Raw genomic sequence first — 7705 nt, 5'->3', positions numbered from 1 at the left:
ATGTTGAATAGGTATGGAGAAAGTGGACAGCCTTGTCTAGTCCCTGATTTTAGAGGGATTGCTTCAAGCTTCTCACCGTTTACTTTGATGTTGGCTATGCACTCTAAATTTTATTAAGCATATTTCTCATTAGTTTTCAAGGGAAGACCAAACTCTTTATTAAGCATGTTTAGAAAGGGAAAGAAAGATGTGATGAAAATGAACCATACAATTCATCGTCTAAATGATATTATTTCATGTCATGGGATTATCAAAGAGGTATTTTACTCATTGGTGAGAAATTATACATAACTACGTTTGAAGTGTATATTTTTATGTTTGTAACACTTCAAAATGTTTACTCTGAACAAAATGAACTATAACCTGATAGCTTTCCCCTGTGTTGTAAACACATTTTCATTTGTTTTATGGTTTAACCAGTGGAAAGCAAGTGAAGAAGCACCAAAAGGAAGAGTCAACTTGCTTGATGTGCTGACTCTAAAATCCTGCTTGAGCAGCAGAGGAATCATCACTGGCTCTGTTTCTTTCATTGTGATTTGAATTACATTGAAAAACATACTTTTGTCAAGAAAATAATAATCCTGTTATTTAAATTGTTATAAAATAACACAGAAAGTATAGTCAATGGAATAATAGTTTCCTATCAAGTGTAGGGGGATGGATTCAATACTCCCAATATTAAAAATCAAGGTAAAAATATGACAGTGTTTGAACAGAGTATGATTCTCACAAAGCAACAATTCTACTAATAAAGATGTGAGCTCTTAAAAGTACACTAAATATGAAAACACATAATTAGTTCATAGCCTTTGAACATTGTAATAAGTTCATAGGCAATTTGTGCTGCCCTACCTTGAAATGATTTCTCTATATTGCATTGTTGCCATTTTGTGTGCCCATACTTGAAGATAGTCTTTGCATGAAAAAATACAAAAGAATAACTAGTAAAGTAGATCATAACTCAGGATCCTTGACATTTATTCAGAAAATAATATGTACACAAAGTCAGAGAACAAGCCATGTGACTGGAGACAAGAGATTTCAAAGAGTGGTTATCCTTGTCTTCTCCCTGATTTTACTCGGTTTGCTTCAAATATCTTTCCATTTAATTTGATATTGGCTGTTGGTTTGCAGTAAATTACTTTAATACTCTGTAGGTACTGTCCTTGAATTCCTGATCGTTTCAATACATTTAACATCAAGGGGTGTTGCATTTTGGCAAATGCTTTTTCAACATCTAATGAAATGATCATGTGATTCTCTTTTGTTCAATTTATATAGTGTATTACATTAATGGATTTCTGTATATTGATCCAACTTTGCATCCCTGAGACGAAGCCTACTTCATCTTGATGAGTGATATTTTTGATGTGTTCTTGGATATGGTTTTCAAGAATCCTTTTTGTTTGCTTGTTTTATTGTTTTTTTTTTTTTTNTTCCTTTGTTTTTTTGAGACAGGGCTTCTCTTTATAGCCCTGGCTGTCCTGGAACTCACTCTGTAAACCAGGCTGGCCTTGAACTCAGAAATCCACCTGACTCTGCCTCCCAAGGGTTGGTATTAAAGTCACGTGACACCACTGTTCTCTGCAGGTTTTCAAGAATCTTATTGAGTAATTTTGTATCTATATTTGGTCTGAACTTCTCTTTTTGTTGGGTCTTGTTGTGGTTTGAGTATAATAGTAATTGTAGCTTCATACAAACAATTAGATAGTCTTATTCTATTTCTACTTTGTGGTATAGTTTGAGGAGTGTTAGTATTAGCTCTTCGTTGAATGTCTAGTAGAATTCTGCATAAGGCATCTGGTCCTGGGCTTATTTTTTGGTTTGGAGGTTTAAAATGACTTTTTATATTTTTCTTAGGAGTTATGGGCCTGTTTACATAGCTTACCTGCTTTTGATTTAAATTTAGTACATAATATCGGTCAAGAAAATCATCCATTTCATCTAGATTTTCCAGTTTTGAGTCTAGGCTTTTATAGTAGGATCTGATGATTTTTCTTTAAATTTCTTCAGTTTCTGTTGTTATCTCTCCCTTTTCATTTCTGATGTTGTTAACTTTGATACTGTCTTGTGCCCTTTAGTTAGTTTGTCTAAGGGTTTATTTTGTTGATTTTTTCACAGAACCAACTTTTGATTTTGTTGATTCTTTTATAGTTTTCTTTATTTCTATTTGGTTGATTTCGACCCTGAGTTTGACTATTTCCTGCCTTCTAATCCTCTTGGGTATGCTTGCTTCTTTTTATTCTAGGGCTTTCAGGTGTTCTGTTAAGTTGTTATTGCAGGAGCTCTTCATTTTTTTTTCATGAAGGCACATAGTGTCACAAATTTTCCTCTTAGCACTACTTTTATTGTGTCACAAAAATTTGGTGTGTAGTGCCTTCATTTTTGTTGAATTCTAAAAAGTATTTAATTGCTTTCTTTATTTCTTTCCTGACAAAATTATCACTGAGTATACAGTTGTTCAGTTTCCAAGGTTATGTGGGTTTTCTGTTGTTTTTATTATTTTTGATCTCTAGTCTCAATCCATGGTTATCTGACAAAATGCATGAGACTATTTAAATCTTCTTGTACCTGTTGAGTTTTGTTTTGTGACTGATTATGTGGTCAATTTTGGAGAATGTGCCATGAGGCACTGTGAACGTATGTTCTTTTGTTTTAGGGTGAAATATTTTGTACATATCAGTTAAATCCACTTGGTTCATAAGCTGTATTAATTTCATTGTGTCTCTTTAGTTTCTGTTTCAATGACCTGTCCATCTTCCACTATTATTATGTTCAACGCAATATAGGTTTTGAGCTTTAGTAAAGTTTCTTTTATGAATGAAAGTGCCCTTACATTTGGAGCATAGATGTTCAGAATTGAGACTTTCTCTTGGTGGATTTTTCCTTTGATATATATGAAGTCTCCTTCCCCATCTTGCTTGATAACTTTTGGTTTAATCTATTTGATTGGATAGTAGGATGGAAACTCCAGCTTGTTTCTTCCATTTGCTTGAAAGACTTTTTTGTAGCCTTTTAGTCTGAGATAGTATCTGTCTTTTTTATTGAAGCGTGCTTATTTTATATAGCAAAATGCTAGATCCTGTTTGATATGCAGTCTGTTCGCTTATGCCTTTTTATTGAGGAATTGAGTCCATTGATGTTGAGATATATTAAAGACAAATGATTTTTACTTCCTGTTATATTTGTTGTTGTAGATGAGATTATGTGTGTGTGATTCTCTCCTTTTAGCTTTGTTTTGAGATAATTAATATCTTGTTTTTCTTTAGTGTAGGTACCTTTCTTGTTTTGGACTTTTGCTTTTCTTTTTTTTTTTTTGTGATTCTATTTCTCCATGATATGCTGTTTTTTGTTGTTGTTGCTGCTGTTGTTGTTGTTTTATTACATATTTTCCTCAATTACATTTCCAATGCTCTCCCAAAAGTTCCCCATACCCTCCCCACCACTTCCCTACCCACCCATTCCCATTTTTTGGCCATGGCGTTCCCCTGTACTGGGGCATATAAAGTTTGTGTGTCCTATGGGACTCTCTTTCCAGTGATGGCCGACTAGGCCATCTTTTGATACATATGCAGCTAGAGTCAAGAGCTCTGGGGTCAGTTCAGAATGTTGTTCCACCTATAGGGTTGCAGATCCCTTTATCTCCTTGGATACTTTCTCTAGCCCCTCCATTGGGAGCCCTGTGATCCATCCAATAGCTGACTGTGAGCATCCACTTCTGTGTTTGCTAGGCCCCGGCATAGTCTCACAAGACTTTTGCTTTTCTATAGGGCTGGAATAAGAGAAATTTTTAAAATGTGGTTCTATCCTGGAATATTTTAGTTTCTCCATCAATGATGATTGAGAGTTTTACTCAGTAAAATATCCTGAACCGGCATTTGTGTTCTCTTATGCTTTATGACACCTCTGTCCAATCCCTTCTGGCTTTTAATGTCATTCTTGAAAAATCTAATGTACTTATGATAGGTCTGCCATTTTATATTACTTAGTCTTTCTTCCTGAACTATTTTAATGTTCTTTCTTTGTTCTGTGCATTTACTGTTTTGATTATTATCTGACAAGATAATTTTTTCTGGTCAAATATATTCAATATTCTACAGGCTTCTTGTGCATTTATAGATCTCTAGGTTGAGGAAGTTTTGTTCTACGAATTGTTGATATTTTGGGTCTTTTGAGCTGGGAATTTTCAGTCTCTTCTATTCACATTATTCTTAGATTTGGTCTTTTCATTGTGTCCTGGTTTTCCTTGATGTTTTTCCATAGGATTTTATTTTTCTGTTTTGAATTTTCTTTAACCTTGTGTCAGTACCTTCTAATGTATCCTCTACACCAGAAATATTTCTCTTCTATCTCTTGTAGTCTATTGGTGATGCTTACATCTGTATTCTCTGACCTCTTTGCCAAGTTTTCCATTTCCAGGTTTGTCTCCATTTGTGTTTTCTTTATTGTTTCTACTTCCACTTTTAGTCTGGGGTCTATTTTGTTCAATTCCTTCACCTGTTCAATTTTGTTTTCCTATATTTATTTAAGGGGTTTATTTGTTTCCACTTTAAGTGCTTCTACCTATTTACCTGTGTTTTCCTGAAATTCTTTCAGGAAATTATTTATATCTCACTGAAAGCACTCTGATATCTTCATGAGATAGGATTTTAGATCAGCATCCTGGTTATCAGGTGTGTTGCTATATCCAGGGCTTGCTGTACTGGGAGAACTGGATACTGATGATATCAAAGTATATTGGTTTCTGTTGCTTAGAGTTTTGTGCTTGCCTCTCACCATCTTGTTATCTCTGATGTTAGCTGGCCTAGATGTCCCTGTTTGGAGCTTGCCTCCTGTGCCCCTAAGTTGCTGCAGGTCTCCTGGAAGGACTGAAGCCCTGGCTGTAGCAGACCTTCTGTGAAGCCTTCAGACTGTGGGGTCTTCAGAGAGGCCGACACCTTTCTGATCTTTTGCCCATCATGCAGCTTATCTCATGGGAGGCTGTCAGACTGTGGGGTCTTATGGGAAGCATACTAGCTGATGATCTGTTGTCCTGTGTGCAGCACATATCCTGGGAGACTTTCATACTGTTGGGTCTTCAGCAGAGCAGCCAAGCAGTTGTTCTGTGTGTAGCTGCTCTCCGGGGAGGCCTTCAGACTGTGGAGTCATTAGAGGAGGAGACACACTGGTGAGCTTGACCTAGGGGAAGTCACAGTCTGGAAATGCGGGTGATGTTTGGTGGCGGGGAAGGTATGGTTCCAGAGTCTGCCAGGCTCCTTGGGGTTCCCAGCTTCAGTGGTTGTTTGGAAGGATCCCTTACTTGTTGCCCTGTATGCTACATAACTCCTGGAAGGCCTTTAAACTGTGGGATCTTTAGAGGAACAGACAATCTGGTGGTTTTCCCTGGTGGAAGGCACACGTTGGAAAGGTGGGTGGAGTTCAGGGAGAAGGATGTGTCCTGAGTACCCTGTTCTCCTTAGAGCTCCCAGCTGTTGTGCTTGTTTGAGAGGGTCTCTTGCTTATTTCCTGAGTGCAGCAGAAATGGAAGATCTTCATGCTGTGGGGTCAATATGCGTTTTATTTTAAAAACTACATCAGAATAACTATGTATACATATATGCCAATAAAATATTTTCAATAAAATAGAAAACATGAGAAAATAAGAGACATTAAATTATTTCTTGCTAATCAAAAGACTTCCATGTATCAAATAAGTCCACATTTTTGTACAAATAACTCATAGTACAGACTAATATAATATGATAAATATTGTATTTGTTCTGTGTGTGTGTGTGTGTGTGTGAGAGAGAGAGAGAGAGAGAGAGAAAGAGAGGGAGAGGGAGAGGGAGAGGGAGAGGGAGAGGGAGAGAGAGAGAGAGATAAAGAGAGAGAGAGATCTGTATTTATATATTATTCATCAGTACTTCTATAGCAGCCCAAGAAATGATTTCTCTAAACAGGTGTCTAAAGGCTCTGGCTTTAAACCTAATTCTATAATAAATTGATTCACCATGTGAACTCACATTTTTACAGGTTGAATTACAAAAAGAGCAGGTTAATAGGACAGGATGCAGGAGAAGCCTAGATGGGAAATTGCTAAAACTATTTTAAAATGTTTGAAATACACATTTAGATATGAAAAGATATATATAACTAGGAAGAGAAACTAAACTATCCCATAGACATTAATAAACAAATTAGAACCTCTCAGATTTTCTATTGCAGTGAAAAGTCCCAAAACTTTCAGACTACTGTTAGATCAATATTCATTAATAATGCAAGATATAGCATCTTGTACTCTGTTCTATTTCTGAGTGAACATTTTACAAATTATGCATTACATGGGTTCAGATTTTAAGAGTTAGGTGAAAATAAATGTGCTAAGTGTAAAAATAAATACATTTAAGTAGGTTATATAGAGCAAAAACTTTGAAATGTGCTTCATTATAAGTTTATTCTACACAAGAATGGCACACTGAGAAAAAAAAATGTTTCAAACACAGGGAATATTAGCCCTGTCATGATAGCTTCATGTCTGAGAATGTCGACGGCAGGTTTTATAAATCAAACTAAAATACCTACAAGGTATTACTTAGAATATACAGAGATTTTGAAAACACTTCCAGTGTGAAATGGAATTTCTATGGATCTATTTATGTGTTCATTAAAACATATAGTATTATACTTGGAAAGATAGGTAAATGGCTAGCACAAATTCCATCATCTAAAAGAATTATTGCAACATTATAATTTTTATTGTATTGCTTTGAAAATGCCTAAAACTATACCAATTTTTAAAAATGTTCATATAAAATATAGTCTCCAAGTTTTAGTGTCTATGCTGTGGAAGATTTGCTTAGATTGTCTACCTCACATATAAGCCATTGTTGATCCAGTAAGTTTGACGTCTCTGTAATCATCCCAAGATCTGGCTATTTTCTTCATTTTGCATACCTGCTATTTAATCACTTTAATCTTGGCATTTAAATGGGATTTTGAAATACTTTTATAACAGTGACTGATTTATTTTATTTGGGAATAGTCTGCTTTGTCCTTATGGTTAATATGTTCTTTCCAGTAGCAAGGTCTTTGTTTAGAGTTAAATAATATTCCTTAGTATGTGCTTGTCATTTTTAGTTCATCACAACAAAGATCAACTCTTTCTACTTCTTGCTTACCATAAGCACTGCTGCAATGAACATAGTACTGGAGAAACCGTATTAGCTCTCCCATACAAAAAGAAGTGTCATTGACTTAGCTGTTTTGCTTTAATCATTTTCCCAAGCCTTTGTGTTGTATTCTGCTGAATCATTAGTCTCACCACCAATATTAGGCATTCATATTATTTAAACGCTCACCAGTCTTCATTACTATTCATATTTATGATAAAATCATGATAAAGATATAAGGTGGCATTTAACAGTTCTTTTGATTTTTGTTTCCTCAAGATTAGTGATAATGAATATGTTCTCATAATCTCATTTCAGCTGCTCATTACAGTGTTCAATATAAAATTCTTGAGAAATATATACTATTTACCTATTTATATATTTTATTAGACTTATTTGATTCTTTACTACTGAGCTGTAAGATATTTCATCATTCTACATGATAATCTACATGATAATAGTCTTTTATATTCTTTACAGTTTTCTTTTTTTTTATAATTTTTTTATTAGGTATTTTCCTCGTTTACATTTTCAATGCTATCCCAAAAGTCCCCCAT

Source organism: Mus caroli, chromosome 1 (assembly GCF_900094665.2).
Source record: "Mus caroli chromosome 1, CAROLI_EIJ_v1.1, whole genome shotgun sequence".
NCBI lineage: Eukaryota > Metazoa > Chordata > Mammalia > Rodentia > Muridae > Mus > Mus caroli.
The sequence above is the reverse complement of the archived record's forward strand: the minus strand, read 5'-3'. Positions refer to the sequence as shown.